Below are 27,292 nucleotides of genomic sequence, written 5' to 3' on the forward strand. Positions count from 1 at the left end.
CAACATCCTCCTCCTTCTATAAACCATCTACAACATCCTCCTTCTTAAACCATCTACAACCTACTATAAACCATCCTCCTCCTTCTATAAACCATCTACAACAACCTCCTCCTCCTTCTCTAAACCATCTACAACAACCTCCTCCTTCTATAAACCATTTACAACAACCTCCTCCTTCTATAAACCATCTACAACCTCCTCCTCCTTCTATAAACCATCTACAACCTCCTCCTTCTATAAACCATCTACAACCTCCTCCTTCTATAAACCATCTACAACAACCTCCTCCTTCTTTAAAACATCTACAACATCCTCCTCCTCCTTCTATAAACCATCTACAACATCCTCCTCCTCCTTCTATAAACCATCTACAACATCCTCCTTCTATAAACCATCTACAACCTCCTCCTCCTTCTATAAACCATCTACAACAACCTCCTCCTTCTATAAACCATCTACAACCTCCTCCTCCTTCTATAAACCATCTACAACCTCCTCCTTCTATAAACCATCTACAACATCCTCCTCCTTCTATAAACCATCTACAACAACCTCCTCCTCCTTCTCTAAACCATCTACAACAACCTCCTCCTTCTATAAACCATCTACAACCTCCTCCTCCTTCTATAAACCATCAACAACAACCTCCTTCTTCTATAAACCATCTACAACCTCCTTCTATAAACCATCTACAACAACCTCCTCCTTCTATAAACCATCTACAACAACCTCCTCCTTCAATAAACCATCTACAACCTCCTCCTTCTATAAACCATCTACAACAACCTCCTCCTTCTATAAACCATCTACAACCTCCTCCTCCTTCTATAAACCATCTAACAACCTCCTCCTTCTATAAACCATCTACAACCTCCTCCTTCTATAAACCATCTACAACCTCCTCCTCCTTCTATAAACCATCTACAACCTCCTCCTTCTATAAACCATCTACAACATCCTCCTCCTTCTATAAACCATCTACAACCTCCTCCTTCTATAAACCATCTACAACATCCTCCTCCTTCTATAAACCATCTACAACAACCTCCTCCTCCTTCTCTAAACCATCTACAACAACCTCCTCCTTCTATAAACCATCTACAACAACCTCCTCCTTCTATAAACCATCTACAACCTCCTCCTCCTTCTATAAACCATCTACAACCTCCTCCTTCTATAAACCATCTACAACATCCTCCCCCTTCTATAAACCATCTACAACAACCTCCTCCTCCTTCTATAAACCATCTACAACAACCTCCTCCTTCTATAAACCATCTACAACAACCTCCTCCTTCTATAAACCATCTACAACCTCCTGCTCCTTCTATAAACCTTCTACAACCTCCTCCTTCTCTAAACCATCTACAACATCCTCCTCCTTCTATAAACCATCTACAACAACCTCCTCCTCCGTCTCTAAACGATCTACAACAACCTCCTCCTTCTCTAAACCATCTACAACCTCCTCCTCCTTTTATAAACCATCTACAACCTCCTCCTTCTATAAACCATCTACAACCTCCTCCTTCTATAAACCATCTACAACATCCTCCTCCTTCTATAAACCATCTACAACAACCTCCTCCTCCTTCTCTAAACCATCTACAACAACCTCCTCCTTCTATAAACCATCTACAACAACCTCCTCCTTCTATAAACCATCTACAACCTCCTCCTCCTTCTATAAACCATCTACAACCTCCTCCTTCTATAAACCATCTACAACATCCTCCTCCTTCTATAAACCATCTACAACAACCTCCTCCTCCTTCTCTAAACCATCTACAACAACCTCCTCCTTCTATAAACCATCTACAACAACCTCCTCCTTCTATAAACCATCTACAACCTCCTCCTCCTTCTATAAACCATCTACAACCTCCTCCTTCTATAAACCATCTACAACCTCCTCCTTCTATAAACCATCTACAACCTCCTCCTTCTCTAATCCATCTACAACAACCTCCTCCTTCTCTAAACCATCTACAACCTCCTCCTCCTTTTATAAACCATCAACAACCTCATCCTTCTATAAACCATCTACAACCTCCTCCTTCTATAAACCATCTACAACATCCTCCTCCTTCTTTAAACCATCTACAACATCCTCCCCCTCCTTCTATAAACCATCTACAACATCCTCCTTCTATAAACCATCTACAACCTCCTCCTCCTTCTATATACCATCTACAACAACCTCCTTCTTCTGTAAACCATCTACAACCTCCTCCTCCTTCTATAAACCATCTACAACCTCCTCCTTCTATAAACCATCTACAACATCCTCCTCCTTCTATAAACCATCTACAACAACCTCCTCCTCCTTCTCTAAACCATCTACAACAACCTCCTCCTTCTATAAACCATCTACAACCTCCTCCTCCTTCTATAAACCTTCTACAACCTCCTCCTTCTCTAAACCATCTACAACATCCTCCTCCTTCTATAAACCATCTACAACAACCTCCTCCTCCTTCTCTAAACCATCTACAACAACCTCCTCCTTCTATAAACCATCTACAACAACCTCCTCCTTCTATAAACCATCTACAACATCCTCCTCCTTCTCTAAACCATCTACAACAACCTCCTCCTCCTTCTCTAAACCATCTACAACATCCTCCTCCTTCTATAAACCATCTACAACCTCCTCCTCCTTCTATAAACCATCTACAACCTCCTCCTTCTATAAACCATCTACAACATCCTCCTTCTATAAACCATCTACAACAACCTCCTCCTCCTTCTCTAAACCATCTACAACAACCTCCTCCTTCTATAAACCATCTACAACAACCTCCTCCTTCTATAAACCATCTACAACCTCCTCCTCCTTCTATAAACCATCTACAACCTCCTCCTTCTATAAACCATCTACAACATCCTCCTCCTTCTATAAACCATCTACAACAACCTCCTCCTCCTTCTCTAAACCATCTACAACAACCTCCTCCTTCTATAAACCATCTACAACCTCCTCCTTCTATAAACCATCTACAACATCCTCCTCCTTCTATAAACCATTTACAACAACCACCTCCTCATTCTCTATAAACCATCTACAACAACCTCCTCCTTCTATAAACCATCTACAACCTCCTCCTTCTATAAACCATCTACAACATCCTCCTCCTTCTATAAACCATCTACAACAACCACCTCCTCCTTCTATAAACCATCTACAACAACCTCCTCCTCCTATAAACCACCTACAACCTCCTTCTATAAACCATCTACAACCTCCTCCTTCTATAAACCATCTACAACCTCCTCCTTCTATAAACCATCTATAAACCATCTATAAACCATCTACAACCTCCTCCTTCTCTAATCCATCTACAACAACCTCCTCCTTCTATAAACCATCTAAAACCTCCTCCTTCTATAAACCATCTACATCAAACTCCTCCTTCTATAAACCATCTACAACCTCCTCCTTCTATAAACCATTTACAACCTCCTCCTTCTCTAAACCATCTACAACCTCCTCCTTCTCTAAACCATCTACAACCTCCTCCTCCTTTATAAACCATCTACAACCTCATCCTTCTATAAACCATCTACAACCTCCTCCTTCTATAAACCATCTACAACATCCTCCTCCTTCTTTAAACCATCTACAACATCCTCCTCCTCCTTCTATAAACCATCTACAACATCCTCCTCCTCCTTCTATAAACCATCTACAACATCCTCCTTCTATAAACCATCTACAACCTCCTCCTCCTTCTATAAACCATCTACAACAACCTCCTCCTTCTATAAACCATCTACAACCTCCTCCTCCTTCTATAAACCATCTACAACCTCCTCCTTCTATAAACCATCTACAACATCCTCCTCCTTCTATAAACCATCTACAACAACCTCCTCCTCCTTCTCTAAACCATCTACAACAACCTCCTCCTTCTATAAACCATCTACAACCTCCTCCTCCTTCTATAAACCATCTACAACCTCCTCCTTCTCTAAACCATCTACAACATCCTCCTCCTTCTATAAACCATCTACAACAACCTCCTCCTCCGTCTCTAAACCATCTACAACAACCTCCTCCTTCTATAAACCATCTACAACAACCTCCTCCTTCTATAAACCATCTACAACATCCTCCTCCTTCTATAAACCATCTAGAACAACCTCCTCCTTCTCTAAACCATCTACAACATCCTCCTCTTCTATAAACCATCTACAACCTCCTCCTCCTTCTAAAACCATCTACAACCCTCCTCCTTCTATAAACCATCTACAACATCCTCCTCCTTCCATAAACCATCTACAACAACCTCCTCCTCCTTCTAAAACCATCTACAACAACCTCCTCCTTCTATAAACCATCTACAACAACCTCCTCCTTCTATAAACCATCTACAACCTCCTCCTTCTTCTATAAACCATCTACAACCTCCTCCTTCTATAAACCATCTACAACATCCTCCTCCTTCTATAAACCATCTACAACAACCTCCTCCTCCTTCTATAAACCATCTACAACAACCTCCTTCTATAAAACCATCTACAACCTCTCCTTCTATAAACCATCTACAACATCCTCCTCCTTCTATAAACCATTTACAACAACCACCTCCTCATTCTCTAAACCATCTACAACAACCTCCTCCTTCTATAAACCATCTACAACAACCTCCTCCTTCTATAAACCATCTACAACATCCTCCTCCTTCTCTAAACCATCTACAACAACCTCCTCCTCCTATAAACCACCTACAACCTCCTTCTATAAACCATCTACAACCTCCTCCTCCTATAAACCATCTACAACAACCTCCTTCTTCTATAAACCATCTACAACCTCCTCCTTCTATAAACCATCTACAACCTCCTCCTTCTCTAATTCATCTACAACATCCTCCTCCTTCTATAAACCATCTACAACAACCTCCTCCTCCTTCTCTAAACCATCTACAACAACCCCCTCCTTCTATAAACCATCTACAACAACCTCCTCCTTCTATAAACCATCTACAACATCCTCCTCCTTCTCTAAACCATCTACAACAACCTCCTTCTTCTATAAACCATCTACAACCTCCTCCTGCTTCTAATAAACCATCTACAGCCTCCTCCTTCTATAAACCATCTACAACATCCTCCTCCTTCTATAAACCATCTACAACAACCTCCTCCTCCTTCTCTAAACCATCTACAACAACCTCCTCCTTCTATAAACCATCTACAACCTCCTCCTCCTTCTATAAACCTTCTACAACCTCCTCCTTCTCTAAACCATCTACAACATCCTCCTCCTTCTATAAACCATCTACAACAACCTCCTCCTCCGTCTCTAAACGATCTACAACAACCTCCTCCTTCTATAAACCATCTACAACAACCTCCTCCTTCTATAAACCATCTACAACATCCTCCTCCTTCTATAAACCATCTACAACAACCTCCTCCTCCTTCTCTAAACCATCTACAACAACCTCCTCCTTCTATAAACCATCTACAACCTCCTCCTTCTATAAACCTTCTACAACCTCCTCCTTCTCTAAACCATCTACAACATCCTCCTCCTTCTATAAACCATCTACAACAACCTCCTCCTCCGTCTCTAAACGATCTACAACAACCTCCTCCTTCTATAAACCATCTACAACAACCTCCTCCTTCTATAAACCATCTACAACATCCTCCTCCTTCTATAAACCATCTAGAACAACCTCCTCCTCCTTCTCTAAACCATCTACAACAACCTCCTCCTTCTATAAACCATCTACAACAACCTCCTCCTTATAAACCATCTACAACCTCCTCCTTCTATAAACCATCTACAACATCCTCCTCCTTCTATAAACCATCTAGAACAACCTCCTCCTCCTTCTCTAAACCATCTACAACAACCTCCTCCTTCTATAAACCATCTACAACAACCTCCTCCTTCTATAAACCATCTACAACCTCCTCCTTCTTCTATAAACCATCTACAACCTCCTCCTTCTACAAACCATCTACAACATCCTCCTCCTTCTATAAACCATCTACAACAACCTCCTCCTCCTTCTCTAAACCATCTACAACAACCTCCTCCTTCTATAAACCATCTACAACCTCCTCCTTCTATAAATCATCTACAACATCCTCCTCCTTCTATAAACCATTTACAACAACCACCTCCTCATTCTCTAAACCATCTACAACAACCTCCTCCTTCTATAAACCATCTACAACAACCTCCTCCTTCTATAAACCATCTACAACCTCCTCCTCCTTCTCTAAACCATCTACAACAACCTCCTCCTCTATAAACACCTAAACCTCCTTCTATAAACCATCTACAACCTCCTCCTCCTATAAACCATCTACAACAACCTCCTTCTTCTATAAACCATCTACAACCTCCTCCTTCTATAAACCATCTACAACCTCCTCCTTCTATAAACCATCTACAATCCTCCTCCTTCTATAAACCATCTACAACATCCTCCTCCTTCTATAAACCATCTACAACAACCTCCTCCTCCTTCTATAAACCATCTACAACAACCTCCTTCTATAAACCATCTACAACATCCTCCTTCCTTCTATAAACCATCTACAACATCCTCCTCCTTCTCTAAACCATCTACAACATCCTCCTCCTCCTATAAACCACCTACAACCTCCTCCTCCTATAAACCATCTACAACCTCCTCCTTCTATAAACCATCTACAACCTCCTCCTTCTATAAACCATCTACAACCTCCTCCTTCTCTAATCCATCTACAACAACCTCCTCCTTCTATAAACCATCTACAAACCTCCTCCTTCTATAAACCATCTACACCAAACTCCTCCTTCTATAAACCATCTACAACCTCCTCCTTCTATAAACCATTTACAACCTCCTCCTTCTATAAACCATTTACAACCTCCTCCTCCTATAACAACCTCCTCCTTCTATAAACCATCTACAACCTCCTCCTTCTATAAACCATCTACAACCTCCTCCTTCTCTTAACCATCTACAACATCCTCCTCCTTCTATAAACCATCTACAACATCCTCCTCCTTCTATAAACCATCTACAACCTCCTCCTTCTATAAACCATCTACAACAACCTCCTCCTTCTATAAACCATCTACAACCTCCTCCTTCTCTAAACCATCTACAACCTCCTCATTCTCTAAACCATCTACAACCTCCTCCTCCTTCTATAAACCATCTACAACATCCTCCTCCTTCTATAAACCATCTACAACAACCTCCTCCTCCTTCTCTAAACCATCTACAACAACCTCCTCCTCCGTCTCTAAACGATCTACAACAACCTCCTCCTTCTATAAACCATCTACAACAACCTCCTCCTTCTATAAACCATCTACAACATCCTCCTCCTTCTCTAAACCATCTACAACAACCTCCTCCTCCTTCTCTAAACCATCTACAACATCCTCCTTCTTCTATAAACCATCTACAACCTCCTCCTCCTTCTATAAACCATCTACAACCTCCTCCTTCTATAAACCATCTACAACATCCTCCTCCTTCTATAAACCATCTACAACAACCTCCTCCTCCGTCTCTAAACGATCTACAACAACCTCCTCCTTCTATAAACCATCTACAACAACCTCCTCCTTCTATAAACCATCTACAACATCCTCCTCCTTCTCTAAACCATCTACAACAACCTCCTCCTCCTTCTCTAAACCATCTACAACATCCTCCTTCTTCTATAAACCATCTACAACCTCCTCCTCCTTATATAAACCATCTACAACCTCCTCCTTCTATAAACCATCTACAACATCCTCCTCCTTCCATAAACCATCTAGAACAACCTCCTCCTCCTTCTCTAAACCATCTACAACAACCTCCTCCTTCTATAAACCATCTACAACAACCTCCTCCTTCTATAAACCATCTACAACCTCCTCCTTCTTCTATAAACCATCTACAACCTCCTCCTTCTACAAACCATCTACAACATCCTCCTCCTTCTATAAACCATCTACAACCTCCTCCTTCTACAAACCATCTACAACAACCTCCTCCTTCTATAAACCATCTACAACCTCCTCCTTCTATAAATCATCTACAACATCCTCCTCCTTCTATAAACCATTTACAACAACCACCTCCTCATTCTCTAAACCATCTACAACAACCTCCTCCTTCTATAAACCATCTACAACAACCTCCTCCTTCTATAAACCATCTACAACATCCTCCTCCTTCTCTAAACCATCTACAACAACCTCCTCCTCCTATAAAACACCTACAACCTCCTTCTATAAACCATCTACAACCTCCTCCTCCTATAAACCATCTACAACAACCTCCTTCTTCTATAAACCATCTACAACCTCCTCCTTCTATAAACCATCTACAACCTCCTCCTTCTATAAACCATCTACAACCTCCTCCTTCTCTAATTCATCTACAACATCCTCCTCCTTCTATAAACCATCTACAACAACCTCCTCCTCCTTCTCTAAACCATCTACAACAACCCCCTCCTTCTATTAACCATCTACAACAACCTCCTCCTTCTATAAACCATCTACAACATCCTCCTCCTTCTCTAAACCATCTACAACATCCTCCTCCTCCTATAAACCACCTACAACCTCCTCCTCCTATAAACCATCTACAACCTCCTCCTTCTATAAACCATCTACAACCCCTCCTTCTATAAACCATCTACAACCTCCTCCTTCTCTAATCCATCTACAACAACCTCCTCCTTCTATAAACCATCTAAAACCTCCTCCTTCTATAAACCATCTACAAAACCTCCTCCTTCTATAAACCATCTACAACCTCCTCCTTCTATAAACCATCTACAACCTCCTCCTTCTATAAACCATTTACAACCTCCTCCTTCTATAAACCATCTACAACAACCTCCTTCTTCTATAAACCATCTACAACTCCTCCTTCTTCTAAACCATCTACAACCTCCTCCTTCTTCTATAAACCATCTACAACATCCTCCTCCTTCTATAAACCATCTACAACATCCTCCTCCTTCTATAAACCATCTACAACCTCCTCTTTCTATAAACAATCTACAACAACCTCCTCCTTCTATAAACCATCTACAACCTCCTCCTTCTCTAAACCATCTACAACCTCCTCCTCCATCTACAACCTCCTCCTCCTTCTATAAACCATCTACAACATCCTCCTCCTTCTATAAACCATCTACAACAACCTCCTCCTCCTTCTATAAACCATCTACAACCCTCCTTCTATAAACCATCTACAACAACCTCCTCTTCTATAAACCATCTACAACATCCTCCTCCTCCTTCTATAAACCATCTACAACATCCTCCTCTATAAACCATCTACAACCTCCTCCTTCTATAAACCATCTACAACCTCCTCCTTCTCTAAACCATCTACAACATCCTCCTCCTTCTATAAACCATCTACAACAACCTCCTCCTTCTAAAACCATCTACAACATCCTCCTCCTTCTAAAACCATCTACAACATCCTCCTCCTCCTATAAACCATCTACAACCTCCTCCTTCTATAAACCATCTACAACCTCCTCCTTCTATAAACCATCTACAACAACCTCCTCCTTAAACCATCTAAACCTCCTTCCATCTACAACAACCTCCTCCTTCTATAAACCATCTACAACCTCCTCCTCAGTCTCTAAACCATCTACAACAACCTCCTCCTTCTATAAACCATCTACAACAACCTCCTCCTTCTATAAACCATCTACAACATCCTCCTCCTTCTATAAACCATCTAGAACAACCTCCTCCTCCTTCTCTAAACCATCTACAACAACCTCCTCCTTCTATAAACCATCTACAACAACCTCCTCCTTCTATAAACCATCTACAACCTCCTCCTTCTTCTATAAACCATCTACAACCTCCTCCTTCTACAAACCATCTACAACAACCTCCTCCTTCTATAAACCATCTACAACCTCCTCCTTCTATAAACCATCTACAACAACCTCCTCCTTCTATAAACCATCTACAACCTCCTCCTTCTATAAACCATCTACAACATCCTCCTCCTTCTATAAACCATCTACAACAACCTCCTCCTCCTTCTCTAAACCATCTACAACAACCTCCTCCTTCTATAAACCATCTACAACAACCTCCTCCTTCTATAAACCATCTACAACATCCTCCTCCTTCTCTAAACCATCTACAACAACCTCCTCCTCCTATAAACCACCTACAACCTCCTTCTATAAACCATCTACAACCTCCTCCTCCTATAAACCATCTACAACAACCTCCTTCTTCTATAAACCATCTACAACCTCCTCCTTCTATAAACCATCTACAACCCTCCTTCTATAAACCATCTACAACCTCCTCCTTCTAAAACCATCTACAACATCCTCCTCCTTCTATAAACCATCTACAACAACCTCCTCCTCCTTCTCTAAACCATCTACAACAACCCCCTCCTTCTATAAACCATCTACAACAACCTCCTCCTTCTATAAACCATCTACAACATCCTCCTCCTTCTCTAAACCATCTACAACATCCTCCTCCTCCTATAAACCACCTACAACCTCCTCCTCCTATAAACCATCTACAACCTCCTCCTTCTATAAACCATCTACAACCTCCTCCTTCTATAAACCATCTACAACCTCCTCCTTCTCTAATCCATCTACAACAACCTCCTCCTTCTATAAACCATCTAAAACCTCCTCCTTCTATAAACCATCTACATCAAACTCCTCCTTCTATAAACCATCTACAACCTCCTCCTTCTATAAACCATTTACAACCTCCTCCTTCTCTAAACCATCTACAACCTCCTCCTTCTCTAAACCATCTACAACCACCTCCTCCTTCTATAAACCATCTACAACCTCCTCCTTCTATAAACCATCTACAACCTCCTCCTTCTCTTAACCATCTACAACATCCTCCTCCTTCTATAAACCATCTACAACATCCTCCTCCTTCTATAAACCATCTACAACCTCCTCTTTCTATAAACCATCTAACAACCTCCTCCTTCTATAAACCATCTACAACCTCCTCCTTCTATAAACCATCTACAACCTCCTCATTCCTCTAAAACCATCTACAACCTCCTCCTTCTATAAACCATCTACAACATCCTCCTCCTTCTATAAACCATCTACAACAACCTCCTCCCTTCTATAAACCATCTACAACAACCTCCTCCTTCTATAAACCATCTACAACAACCTCCTCCTTCTATAAACCATCTACAACATCCTCCTCCTCCTTCTATAAACCATCTACAACATCCTCCTTCTATAAACCATCTACAACAACCTCCTTCTATAAACCATCTACAACCTCCTCCTTCTTCTAAACCATCTACAACATCCTCCTCCTTCTATAAACCATCTACAACAACCTCCTCCTTCTCTAAACCATCTACAACATCCTCCTCCTTCTATAAACCATCTACAACATCCTCCTCCTTCTATAAACCATCTACAACCTCCTCCTCCTATAAACCATCTACAACCTCCTCCTTCTATAAACCATCTACAACCTCCTCCTCTATAAACCATCTACAACAACCTTCTATAAATCATCGACTTCTCTTCTAAACCATCTACAACCTCCTCCTTCTATAAACCATCTACAACAACCTCCTCCTTCTATAAACCATCTACAACATCCTCCTCCTTCTATAAACCATCTACAACAACCTCCTCCTCCTTCTCTAAACCATCTACAACATCCTCCTTCTTCTATAAACCATCTACAACCTCCTCCTCCTTATATAAACCATCTACAACCTCCTCCTTCTATAAACCATCTACAACATCCTCCTCCTTCCATAAACCATCTAGAACAACCTCCTCCTCCTTCTCTAAACCATCTACAACAACCTCCTCCTTCTATAAACCATCTACAACAACCTCCTCCTTCTATAAACCATCTACAACCTCCTCCTTCTTCTATAAACCATCTACAACCTCCTCCTTCTACAAACCATCTACAACATCCTCCTCCTTCTATAAACCATCTACAACAACCTCCTCCTCCTTCTCTAAACCATCTACAACAACCTCCTCCTTCTATAACCCATCTACAACCTCCTCCTTCTATAAATCATCTACAACATCCTCCTCCTTCTATAAACCATTTACAACAACCACCTCCTCATTCTCTAAACCATCTACAACAACCTCCTCCTTCTATAAACCATCTACAACAACCTCCTCCTTCTATAAACCATCTACAACATCCTCCTCCTTCTCTAAACCATCTACAACAACCTCCTCCTCCTATAAAACACCTACAACCTCCTTCTATAAACCATCTACAACCTCCTCCTCCTATAAACCATCTACAACAACCTCCTCCTCTTCTAAACCATCTACAACCTCCTCCTTCTATAAACCATCTACAAACCTCCTCCTTCTATAAACCATCTACAACCTCTTCATCTCCTTCCTTCTATAAACCATCTACAACCTCCTCCTTCTAAAACCATCTACAACAACCCCCTCCTTCTATAAACCATCTACAACAACCTCCTCCTTCTATAAACCATCTACAACATCCTCCTCCTTCTCTAAACCATCTACAACATCCTCCTCCTCCTATAAACCACCTACAACCTCCTCCTCCTATAAACCATCTACAACCTCCTCCTTCTATAAACCATCTACAACCTCCTCCTTCTATAAACCATCTACAACCTCCTCCTTCTCTAATCCATCTACAACAACCTCCTCCTTCTATAAACCATCTAAAACCTCCTCTATAAACCATCTACAAAACTCCTCCTTCTATAAACCATCTACAACCTCCTCCTTCTATAAACCATTTACAACCTCCTCCTTCTATAAACCATTTACAACCTCCTCCTTCTATAAACCATCTACAACAACCTCCTTCTTCTATAAACCATCTACAACATCTCCTCCTTCTTCTAAAACCATCTACAACCTCCTCCTTCTCTTAACCATCTACAACATCCTCCTCCTTCTATAAACCATCTACAACATCCTCCTCCTTCTATAAACCATCTACAACCTCCTCTTTCTATAAACAATCTACAACAACCTCCTCCTTCTATAAACCATCTACAACCTCCTCCTTCTCTAAACCATCTACAACCTCCTCATTCTCTAAACCATCTACAACCTCCTCCTCCTTCTATAAACCATCTACAACATCCTCCTCCTTCTATAAACCATCTACAACAACCTCCTCCTCCTTCTCTAAACCATCTACAACAACCTGCTCCTTCTATAAACCATCTACAACAACCTCCTCCTTCTATAAACCATCTACAACATCCTCCTCCTCCTTCTATAAACCATCTACAACATCCTCCTTCTATAAACCCTCTACAACCTCCTCCTCCTTCTATAAACCAACTACAACCTCCTCCTTCTCTAATCCATCTACAACATCCTCCTCCTTCTATAAACCATCTACAACAACCTCCTCCTTCTATAAACCATCTACAACATCCTCCTCCTTCTCTAAACCATCTACAACCTCCTCCTCCTCCTATAAACCATCTACAACAACCCTCCTCCTATAAACCATCTACAACCTCCTCCTTCTATAAACCATCTACAACCTCCTCCTCCTATAAACCATCTACAACCTCCTTCTATAAATCATCGACAACAACCTCCATCTTCTAAAACCATCTACAACCTCCTTTCTATAAACCATCTACAACATACCTCCTCCTTCTCTTAAACCATCTACAACATCCTCCTCCTTCTATAAACCATCTACAACCTCCTCCTTTCTAAAACCATCTACAACAACCTCCTCCTTCTATAAACCATCTACAACCTCCTCCTCCTAAAACCATCTACAACAACCTCCTCCTTCTCTAAACCATCTACAACCTCCTCCTTCTCTAAACCATCTACAACCTCCTCCTCCTTCTATAAACCATCTACAACCTCCTCCTTCTATAAACCATCTACAACATCCTCCTCCTTCTATAAACCATCTACAACAACCTCCTCCTCCTTCTCTAAACCATCTACAACAACCTCCTTCTTCTATAAACCATCTACAATCTCCTCCTTCTATAAACCATCTACAACCTCCTCCTTCTCTTAACCATCTACAACATCCTCCTCCTTCTATAAACCATCTACAACATCCTCCTCCTTCTATAAACCATCTACAACCTCCTCCTTCTATAAACCATCTACAACCTCCTCATCCTATAAACCATCTACCACAACCTCCTCCTTCTCTAAACCATCTACAACCTCCTCATTCTCTAAACCATCTACAACCTCCTCCTCCTTCTATAAACCATCTACAACCTCCTCCTTCTATAAACCATCGACAACAACCTCCTTCTTCTATAAACCATCTACAATCTCCTCCTTCTATAAACCATCTACAACCTCCTCCTTCTCTTAACCATCTACAACATCCTCCTCCTTCTATAAACCATCTACAACATCCTCCTCCTTCTATAAACCATCTACAACCTCCTCTTTCTATAAACAATCTACAACAACCTCCTCCTTCTATAAACAATCTACAACAACCTCCTCCTTCTATAAACCATCTACAACCTCCTCATCCTATAAACCATCTACCACAACCTCCTCCTTCTCTAAACCATCTACAACCTCCTCTTTCTCTAAACCATCTACAACCTCCTCCTCCTTCTATAAACCACCTACAACCTCCTCCTCCTATAAACCATCTACAACCTCCTCCTTCTATAAACCTCCTCTACAAAACCATCTCCTCCTTCTATAAACCATCGACAACAACCTCCTCCTCTTCTATAAACCATCTACAACAACCTCCTCCTTCTATAAACCATCTACAACCTCCTCCTTCTCTAAACCATCTACAACCTCCTCCTCCTTCTATAAACCATCTACAACCTCCTCTTTCTATAAACCATCTACAACAACCTCCTCCTTCTATAAACCATCTACAACAACCTCCTCCTTCTATAAACCATCTACAACCTCCTCCTTCTCTAAACCATCTACAACCTCCTCCTTCTCTAAACCATCTACAACCTCCTCCTCCTTCTATAAACCATCTACAACCTCCTCCTTCTATAAACCATCTACAACATCCTCCTCCTTCTATAAACCATCTACAACAACCTCCTCCTCCTTCTCTAAACCATCTACAACAACCTCCTCCTTCTATAAACCATCTACAACCTCCTCCTTCTATAAACCTTCTACAACCTCCTCCTTCTCTAAACCATCTACAACATCCTCCTCCTTCTATAAACCATCTACAACATCCTCCTCCTTCTATAAACCATCTACAACCTCCTCCTTCTTCTATAAACCATCTACAACCTCCTCCTCCTCTATAAACCATCTACCACAACCTCCTCCTTCTCTAAAACCATCTACAACCTCCTCCTTCTTCTCTAAACCATCTACAACCTCCTCCTCCTTCTATAAACCATCTACAACCTCCTCCTTCTATAAACCATCGACAACAACCTCCTACAATCTCCTCCTTCTATAAACCATCTACAACCTCCTCCTTCTCTTAACCATCTACAACATCCTCCTCCTTCTATAAACCATCTACAACATCCTCCTCCTTCTATAAACCATCTACAACAACCTCCTCCTTCTATAAACAATCTACAACAACCTCCTCCTTCTATAAACAATCTACAACAACCTCCTCCTTCTATAAACCATCTACAACCTCCTCATCCTATAAACCATCTACCACAACCTCCTCCTTCTCTAAACCATCTACAACCTCCTCTTTCTCTAAACCATCTACAACATCCTCCTCCTTCTATAAACCATCTACAACAACCTCCTCCTCCTTCTCTAAACCATCTACAACAACCTGCTCCTTCTATAAACCATCTACAACAACCTCCTCCTATAAACCGTCTACAACATCCTCCTCCTTCTTTAAACCATCTACAACCTCCTCCTCCTTCTATAAACCATCTACAACAACCTCCTCCTTCTATAAACCATCTACAACCTCCTCCTCCTTCTATAAACCATCTACAACCTCCTTCTTCTCTAATCCATCTACAACATCCTCCTCCTCCTATAAACCACCTACAACCTCCTCCTCCTATAAACCATCTACAACCTCCTCCTTCTATAAACCATCTACAACCTCCTCCTCGTATAAACCATCTACAACCTCCTTCTATAAATCATCGACAACAACCGCCTTCTTCTATAAACCATCACAACCTCCTCCTTCTATAAACCATCTACAACCTCCTCCTTCTATAATCCATCTACAACAACCTCCTCCTTCTATAAACCATCTACAACCTCCTCCTTCTATAAACCATCTACATCAAACTCCTCCTTCTATAAACCATCTACAACCTCCTCCTTCTATAAACCATTTACAACCTCCTCCTTCTATAAACCATTTACAACCTCCTCCTTCTATAAACCATCGACAACAACCTCCTTCTTCTATAAACCATCTACAACCTCCTCCTTCTATAAACCATTTACAACCTCCTCCTTCTATAAACCATTTACAACCTCCTCCTTCTATAAACCATCGACAACAACCTCCTTCTTCTATAAACCATCTACATCCTCCTCCTTCTATAAACCATCTACAACAACCTCCTCCTTCTCTAAACCATCTACAACCTCCTCATTCTCTAAACCATCTACAACCTCCTCCTCCTTCTATAAACCATCTACAACCTCCTCCTTCTATAAACCATCTACAACATCCTCCTCCTTCTATAAACCATCTACAACAACCTCCTCCTCCTTCTCTAAACCATCTACAACAACCTGCTCCTTCTATAAACCATCTACAACAACCTCCTCCTTCTATAAACTCTACAACAACCTCCCCTTTTAAACCATCTACAACATCCTCCTCCTCCTTCTATAAACCATCTACAACATCCTCCTCCTCCTTCTATAAACCATCTACAACATCCTCCTTCTATAAACCCTCTACAACCTCCTCCTCCTTCTATAAACCAACTACAACCTCCTCCTTCTATAAACCATCTACAACATCCTCCTCCTTCTATAAACCATCTACAACAACCTCCTCCTTCTCTAAACCATCTACAACATCCTCCTCCTTCTAAACCATCTACAACATCCTCCTCCTCCTATAAACCACCTACAACCTCCTCCTCCTATAAACCATCTACAACCTCCTCCTTCTATAAACCATCTACAACCTCCTCCTCGTATAAACCATCTACAACCTCCTTCTATAAATCATCGACAACAACCTCCTCCTTCTATAAACCATCTACAACATCCTCCTCCTTCTATAAACCATCTACAACAACCTCCTCCTTCTCTAAACCATCTACAACATCCTCCTCCTTCTCTAAACCATCTACAACATCCTCCTCCTCCTATAAACCACCTACAACCTCCTCCTCCTATAAACCATCTACATCCTCCTCCTTCTATAAACCATCTACAACAACCTCCTCCTCCTTCTCTAAACCATCTACAACAACCTGCTCCTTCTATAAACCAACTACAACCTCCTCCTTCTCTAATCCATCTACAACATCCTCCTCCTTCTATAAACCATCTACAACAACCTCCTCCTTCTCTAAACCATCTACAACATCCTCCTCCTTCTCTAAACCATCTACAACATCCTCCTCCTCCTATAAACCACCTACAACCTCCTCCTCCTATAAACCATCTACATCCTCCTCCTTCTATAAACCATCTACAACAACCTCCTCCTCCTTCTCTAAACCATCTACAACAACCTGCTCCTTCTATAAACCATCTACAACAACCTCCCCCTTCTTTAAACCATCTACAACATCCTCCTCCGCCTTCTATAAACCATCTACAACATCCTCCTCCTCCTTCTATAAACCATCTACAACATCCTCCTTCTATAAACCCTCTACAACCTCCTCCTCCTTCTATAAACCATCTACAACATCCTCCTCCTTCTATAAACCATCTACAACAACCTCCTCCTCCTTCTCTAAACCATCTACAACAACCTGCTCCTTCTATAAACCATCTACAACAACCTCCCCCTTCTTTAAACCATCTACAACATCCTCCTCCTCCTTCTATAAACCATCTACAACATCCTCCTCCTCCTTCTATAAACCATCTACAACAACCTCCTCCTTCTATAAACCATCTACAACATCCTCCTCCTCCTTCTATAAACCATCTACAACATCCTCCTTCTATAAACCCTCTACAACCTCCTCCTCCTTCTATAAACCAACTACAACCTCCTCCTTCTCTAATCCATCTACAACATCCTCCTCCTTCTATAAACCATCTACAACAACCTCCTCCTTCTCTAAACCATCTACAACATCCTCCTCCTTCTCTAAACCATCTACAACATCCTCCTCCTCCTATAAACCACCTACAACCTCCTCCTCCTATAAACCATCTACAACCTCCTCCTTCTATAAACCATCTACAACCTCCTCCTCGTATAAACCATCTACAACCTCCTTCTATAAATCATCGACAACAACCTCCTTCTTCTATAAACCATCTACAACCTCCTCCTTCTATAAACCATCTACAACCTCCTCCTTCTATAAACCATCTACAACATCCTCCTCCTTCTATAAACCATCTACAACCTCCTCCTTCTATAAACCATCTACAACAACCTCCTCCTTCTATAAACCATCTACAACCTCCTCCTCCTATAAACCATCTACAACAACCTCCTCCTCTAAACCATCTACAACCTCCTCCTTCTCTAAACCATCTACAACCTCCTCCTCCTTCTATAAACCATCTACAACCTCCTCCTTCTATAAACCATCTACAACCTCCTCCTTCTATAAACCATCTACAACATCCTCCTCCTTCTTCTCTAAACCATCTACAACAACCTCCTTCTTCTATAAACCATCTACAATCTCCTCCTTCTATAAACCATCTACAACCTCCTCCTTCTCTAAACCATCTACAACATCCTCCTCCTTCTATAAACCATCTACAACATCCTCCTCCTTCTATAAACCATCTACAACCTCCTCCTTCTATAAACCATCTACAACCTCCTCATCCTATAAACCATCTACCACAACCTCCTCCTTCTAAACCATCTACAACCTCCTCATTCTCTAAACCATCTACAACCTCCTCCTCCTTCTATAAACCATCTACAACCTCCTCCTTCTATAAACCATCGACAACAACCTCCTCCTTCTATAAACCATCTACAATCTCCTCCTTCTATAAACCATCTACAACCTCCTCCTTCTCTTAAACCATCTACAACATCCTCCTCCTTCTATAAACCATCTACAACATCCTCCTCCTTCTATAAACCATCTACAACCTCCTCTTTCTATAAACACCATCTACAACAACCTCCTCCTTCTATAAACACCTATAACAACCTCCTCCTTCTATAAACCATCTACAACCTCCTCATCCTATAAACCATCTACCACAACCTCCTCCTTCTCTAAACCATCTACAACCTCCTCTTTTCTCTAAACCATCTACAACCTCCTCCTCCTTCTATAAACCATCTACAACCTCCTCCTTTCTATAAACCATCTACAACATCCTCCTCCTTCTATAAACCATCTACAACAACCTCCTCCTCCTTCTAAACCATCTACAACAACCTCCTCCTTCTATAAACCATCTACAACAACCTCCTCCTATAAACCATCTACAACATCCTCCTCCTTCTAAAACCATCTACAACCTCCTCCTCCTTCTATAAACCATCTACAACAACCTCCTCCTTCTATAAACCATCTACAACCTCCTCCTCCTTCTATAAACCATCTACAACCTCCTCTTCTCTAATCCATCTACAACATCCTCTCCTCCTATAAACCACCTACAACCTCCTCCTCCTATAAACCATCTACAACCTCCTCCTTCTATAAACCATCTACAACCTCCTCTCGTATAAACCATCTACAACCTCCTTCTATAAATCATCGACAACAACCGCTCTAAACCATCACAACCTCCTCCTTCTATAAACCATCTACAACCTCCTCCTTCTCTAATCCATCTACAACAACCTCCTCCTTCTATAAACCATCTACAACCTCCTCCTTCTATAAACCATCTACATCAAACTCCTCCTTCTATAAACCATCTACAACCTCCTCCTTCTATAAACCATTTACAACCTCCTCCTTCTATAAACCATTTACAACCTCCTCCTTCTATAAACCATCGACAACAACCTCCTTCTTCTATAAACCATCTACAACCTCCTCCTTCTATAAACCATTTACAACCTCCTCCTTCTATAAACCATTTACAACCTCCTCCTTCTATAAACCATCGACAACAACCTCCTTCTTCTATAAACCATCTACATCCTCCTCCTTCTATAAACCATCTACAACAACCTCCTCCTTCTAAACCATCTACAACCTCCTCATTCTCTAAACCATCTACAACCTCCCCTCTCCTTCTATAAACCATCTACAACCTCCTCCTTCTATAAACCATCTACAACATCCTCCTCCTTCTATAAACCATCTACAACAACCTCCTCCTCCTTCTCTAAACCATCTACAACAACCTGCTCCTTCTATAAACCATCTACAACAACCTCCTCCTTCTATAAACCGTCTACAACAACCTCCCCTTCTTTAAACCATCTACAACATCCTCCTCCTTCTATAAACCATCTACAACATCCTCCTCCTCCTTCTATAAACCATCTACAACATCCTCCTTCTATAAACCCTCTACAACCTCCTCCTCCTTCTATAAACCAACTACAACCTCCTCCTTCTCTAATCCATCTACAACATCCTCCTCCTTCTATAAACCATCTACAACAACCTCCTCCTTCTCTAAACCATCTACAACATCCTCCTCCTTCTCTAAACCATCTACAACATCCTCCTCCTCCTATAAACCACCTACAACCTCCTCCTCCTATAAACCATCTACAACCTCCTCCTTCTATAAACCATCTACAACCTCCTCCTCGTATAAACCATCTACAACCTCCTTCTATAAATCATCGACAACAACCTCCTCCTTCTATAAACCATCTACAACATCCTCCTCCTTCTATAAACCATCTACAACAACCTCCTCCTCCTTCTCTAAACCATCTACAACAACCTGCTCCTTCTATAAACCATCTACAACAACCTCCCCCTTCTTTAAACCATCTACAACATCCTCCTCCTCCTTCTATAAACCATCTACAACATCCTCCTCCTCCTTCTATAAACCATCTACAACATCCTCCTTCTATAAACCCTCTACAACCTCCTCCTCCTTCTATAAACCAACTACAACCTCCTCCTTCTCTAATCCATCTACAACATCCTCCTCCTTCTATAAACCATCTACAACAACCTCCTCCTTCTCTAAACCATCTACAACATCCTCCTCCTTCTCTAAACCATCTACAACATCCTCCTCCTCCTATAAACCACCTACAACCTCCTCCTCCTATAAACCATCTACAACCTCCTCCTTCTATAAACCATCTACAACCTCCTCCTCGTATAAACCATCTACAACCTCCTTCTATAAATCATCGACAACAACCTCCTTCTTCTATAAACCATCTACAACATCCTCCCCCTTCTTTAAACCTTCTACAACATCCTCCTCCTCCTTCTATAAACCATCTACAACAACCTCCCCCTTCTATAAACCATCTACAACATCCTCCTTCTCCTTCTATAAACCATCTACAACCTCCTCCTTCTATAAAACATCTACAACATCCTCCTCCTTCTTTAAAACATCTACAACCTCCTCCTTCTATAAACCATCTACAACCTCCTCTTTCTATAAACCATCTACAACAACCTCCTCCTTCTATAAACCATCTACAACCTCCTCCTATAAACCATCTACAACAACCTCCTCCTTCTCTAAACCATCTACAACCTCCTCATTCTCTAAACCATCTACAACCTCCTCCTCCTTCTATAAACCATCTACAACCTCCTCCTTCTATAAACCATCTACAACATCCTCCTCCTTCTATAAACCATCTACAACAACCTCCTCCTCCTTCTCTAAACCATCTACAACATCCTCCTTCTATAAACCATCTACAACATCCTCCTCCTTCTATAAACCATCTACAACAACCTCCTCCTTCTATAAACCATCTACAACATCCTCCTCCTTCTATAAACCATCTACAACAACCTCCTCCTTCTATAAACCATCTACAACATCCTCCTCCTTCTATAAACCATCTACAACCTCCTCCTTCTATAAACCATCTACAACATCCTCCTCCTTCTATAAACCATCTACAACAACCTCCTCCTCCTTCTCTAAACCATCTACAACCTCCTCCTTCTATAAACCATCTACAACATCCTCCTCCTTCTATAAACCATCTACAACAACCTCCTCCTCCTTCTCTAAACCATCTACAACCTCCTCCTCCTTCTATAAACCATCTACAACCTCCTCCTTCTATAAACCATCTACAACATCCTCCTCCTTCTATAAACCATCTACAACAACCTCCTCCTCCTTCTCTTAACCATCTACAACATCCTCCTCCTTCTATAAACCATCTACAACCTCCTCTTTCTATAAACCATCTACAACAACCTCCTCCTTCTATAAACCATCTACAACCTCCTCCTATAAACCATCTACAACAACCTCCTCCTTCTCTAAACCATCTACAACCTCCTCATTCTCTAAACCATCTACAACCTCCTCCTCCTTCTATAAACCATCTACAACCTCCTCCTTCTATAAACCATCTACAACATCCTCCTCCTTCTATAAACCATCTACAACAACCTCCTCCTCCTTCTCTAAACCATCTACAACAACCTCCTTATTCTATAAACCATCTACAATCTCCTCCTTCTATAAACCATCTACAACCTCCTCCTTCTCTTAACCATCTACAACATCCTCCTCCTTCTATAAACCATCTACAACATCCTCCTCCTTCTATAAACCATCTACAACCTCCTCCTTCTATAAACCATCTACAACCTCCTCATCCTATAAACCATCTACCACAACCTCCTCCTTCTCTAAACCATCTACAACCTCCTCATTCTCTAAACCATCTACAACCTCCTCCTCCTTCTATAAACCATCTACAACCTCCTCCTTCTATAAACCATCGACAACAACCTCCTTCTTCTATAAACCATCTACAATCTCCTCCTTCTATAACCCATCTACAACCTCCTCCTTCTCTTAACCATCTACAACCTCCTCCTCCTTCTATAAACCATCTACAACATCCTCCTCCTTCTATAAACCATATACAACCTCCTCTTTCTATAAACAATCTACAACAACCTCCTCCTTCTATAAACCATCTACAACCTCCTCATCCTATAAACCATCTACCACAACCTCCTCCTTCTCTAAACCATCTACAACCTCCTCTTTCTCTAAACCATCTACAACCTCCTCCTCCTTCTATAAACCATCTACAACCTCCTCCTTCTATAAACCATCTACAACATCCTCCTCCTTCTATAAACCATCTACAACAACCTCCTCCTCCTTCTCTAAACCATCTACAACAACCTGCTCCTTCTATAAACCATCTACAACAACCTCCTCCTATAAACCGTCTACAACATGCTCCTCCTTCTTTAAACCATCTACAACATCCTCCTTCTATAAACCATCTACAACCTCCTCCTCCTTCTATAAACCATCTACAACAACCTCCTCCTTCTATAAACCATCTACAACCTCCTCCTCCTTCTATAAACCATCTACAACCTCCTTCTTCTCTAAACCATCTACAACATCCTCCTCCTCCTATAAACCACCTACAACCTCCTCCTCCTATAAACCATCTACAACCTCCTCCTTCTATAAACCATCTACAACCTCCTCCTCGTATAAACCATCTACAACCTCCTTCTATAAATCATCGACAACAACCGCCTTCTTCTATAAACCATCACAACCTCCTCCTTCTATAAACCATCTACAACCTCCTCCTTCTCTAATCCATCTACAACAACCTCCTTCTATAAACCATCTACAACCTCCTCCTTCTATAAACCATCTACATCAAACTCCTCCTTCTATAAACCATCTACAACCTCCTCCTTCTATAACCCATTTACAACCTCCTCCTTCTATAAACCATCTACATCAAACTCCTCCTTCTATAAACCATCTACAACCTCCTCCTTCTATAAACCATTTACAACCTCCTCCTTCTATAAACCATTTACAACCTCCTCCTTCTATAAACCATCGACAACAACCTCCTTCTTCTATAAACCATCTACAACCTCCTCCTTCTATAAACCATTTACAAACTCCTCCTTCTATAAACCATTTACAACCTCCTCCTTCTATAAACCATCGACAACAACCTCCTTCTTCTATAAACCATCTACAACCTCCTCCTTCTCTTAACCATCTACAACATCCTCCTCCTTCTATAAACCATCTACAACATCCTCCTCCTTCTATAAACCATCTACAACCTCCTCCTTCTATAAACCATCTACAACCTCCTCATCCTATAAACCATCTACCACAACCTCCTCCTTCTCTAAACCATCTACAACCTCCTCATTCTCTAAACCATCTACAACCTCCTCCTCCTTCTATAAACCATCTACAAACTCCTCCTTCTATAAACCATCGACAACAACCTCCTTCTTCTATAAACCATCTACAATCTCCTCCTTCTATAAACCATCTACAACCTCCTCCTTCTCTTAACCATCTACAACATCCTCCTCCTTCTATAAACCATCTACAACATCCTCCTCCTTCTATAAACCATCTACAACCTCCTCTTTCTATAAACAATCTACAACAACCTCCTCCTTCTATAAACCATCTACAACCTCCTCATCCTATAAACCATCTACCACAACCTCCTCCTTCTCTAAACCATCTACAACCTCCTCTTTCTCTAAACCATCTACAACCTCCTCCTCCTTCTATAAACCATCTACAACCTCCTCCTTCTATAAACCATCTACAACATCCTCCTCCTTCTATAAACCATCTACAACAACCTCCTCCTCCTTCTCTAAACCATCTACAACAACCTGCTCCTTCTATAAACCATCTACAACAACCTCCTCCTATAAACCGTCTACAACATCCTCCTCCTTCTTTAAACCATCTACAACATCCTCCTTCTATAAACCATCTACAACCTCCTCCTCCTTCTATAAACCATCTACAACAACCTCCTCCTTCTATAAACCATCTACAACCTCCTCCTCCTTCTATAAACCATCTACAACCTCCTTCTTCTCTAATCCATCTACAACATCCTCCTCCTCCTATAAACCACCTACAACCTCCTCCTCCTATAAACCATCTACAACCTCCTCCTTCTATAAACCATCTACAACCTCCTCCTCGTATAAACCATCTACAACCTCCTTCTATAAATCATCGACAACAACCGCCTTCTTCTATAAACCATCACAACCTCCTCCTTCTATAAACCATCTACAACCTCCTCCTTCTCTAATCCATCTACAACAACCTCCTCCTTCTATAAACCATCTACAACCTCCTCCTTCTATAAACCATCTACATCAAACTCCTCCTTCTATAAACCATCTACAACCTCCTCCTTCTATAAACCATTTACAACCTCCTCCTTCTATAAACCATCTACATCAAACTCCTCCTTCTATAAACCATCTATGACCTCCTCCTTCTATAAACCATTTACAACCTCCTCCTTCTATAAACCATTTACAACCTCCTCCTATAAACCATCGACAACAACCTCCTTCTTCTATAAACCATCTACAACCTCCTCCTTCTATAAACCATTTACAACCTCCTCCTTCTATAAACCATTTACAACCTCCTCCTTCTATAAACCATCGACAACAACCTCCTTCTTCTATAAACCATCTACATCCTCCTCCTTCTATAAACCATCTACAACAACCTCCTCCTTCTCTAAACCATCTACAACCTCCTCATTCTCTAAACCATCTACAACCTCCTCCTCCTTCTATAAACCATCTACAACCTCCTCCTTCTATAAACCATCTACAACATCCTCCTCCTTCTATAAACCATCTACAACAACCTCCTCCTCCTTCTCTAAACCATCTACAACAACCTGCTCCTTCTATAAACCATCTACAACAACCTCCTCCTTCTATAAACCATCTACAACAACCTCCCCCTTCTTTAAACCATCTACAACATCCTCCTCCTCCTTCTATAAACCATCTACAACATCCTCCTCCTCCTTCTATAAACCATCTACAACATCCTCCTTCTATAAACCCTCTACAACCTCCTCCTCCTTCTATAAACCAACTACAACCTCCTCCTTCTCTAATCCATCTACAACATCCTCCTCCTTCTATAAACCATCTACAACAACCTCCTCCTCCTTCTCTAAACTATCTACAACAACCTGCTCCTTCTATAAACCATCTACAACAACCTCCTCCTTCTATAAACCATCTACAACAACCTCCCCCTTCTTTAAACCATCTACAACATCCTCCTCCTCCTTCTATAAACCATCTACAACATCCTCCTCCTCCTTCTATAAACCATCTACAACATCCTCCTTCTATAAACCCTCTACAACCTCCTCCTCCTTCTATAAACCAACTACAACCTCCTCCTTCTCTAATCCATCTACAACATCCTCCTCCTTCTATAAACCATCTACAACAACCTTCTCCTTCTCTAAACCATCTACAACATCCTCCTCCTTCTCTAAACCATCTACAACATCCTCCTCCTCCTATAAACCACCTACAACCTCCTCCTCCTATAAACCATCTACAACCTCCTCCTTCTATAAACCATCTACAACCTCCTCCTCGTATAAACCATCTACAACCTCCTTCTATAAATCATCGACAACAACCTCCTTCTTCTATAAACCATCTACAACCTCCTCCTTCTATAAACCATCTACAACCTCCTCCTTCTCTTAACCATCTACAACATCCTCCTCCTTCTATAAACCATCTACAACCTCCTCTTTCTATAAACCATCTACAACAACCTCCTCCTTCTATAAACCATCTACAACAACGTCCCCCTTCTTTAAACCATCTACAACATCCTCCTCCTCCTTCTATAAACCATCTACAACATCCTCCTTCTATAAACCCTCTACAACCTCCTCCTTCTTCTATAAACCAACTACAACCTCCTCCTTCTCTAATCCATCTACAACATCCTCCTCCTTCTATAAACCATCTACAACAACCTCCTCCTTCTCTAAACCATCTACAACATCCTCCTCCTCCTATAAACCACCTACAACCTCCTCCTCCTATAAACCATCTACAACCTCCTCCTTCTATAAACCATCTACAACCTCCTCCTCGTATAAACCATCTACAACCTCCTTCTATAAATCATCGACAACAACCTCCTTCTTCTATAAACCATCTACAACCTCCTCCTTCTATAAACCATC

Source organism: Oncorhynchus keta, chromosome 35 (genome assembly GCF_023373465.1).
Source record: "Oncorhynchus keta strain PuntledgeMale-10-30-2019 chromosome 35, Oket_V2, whole genome shotgun sequence".
Lineage (NCBI taxonomy): Eukaryota > Metazoa > Chordata > Actinopteri > Salmoniformes > Salmonidae > Oncorhynchus > Oncorhynchus keta.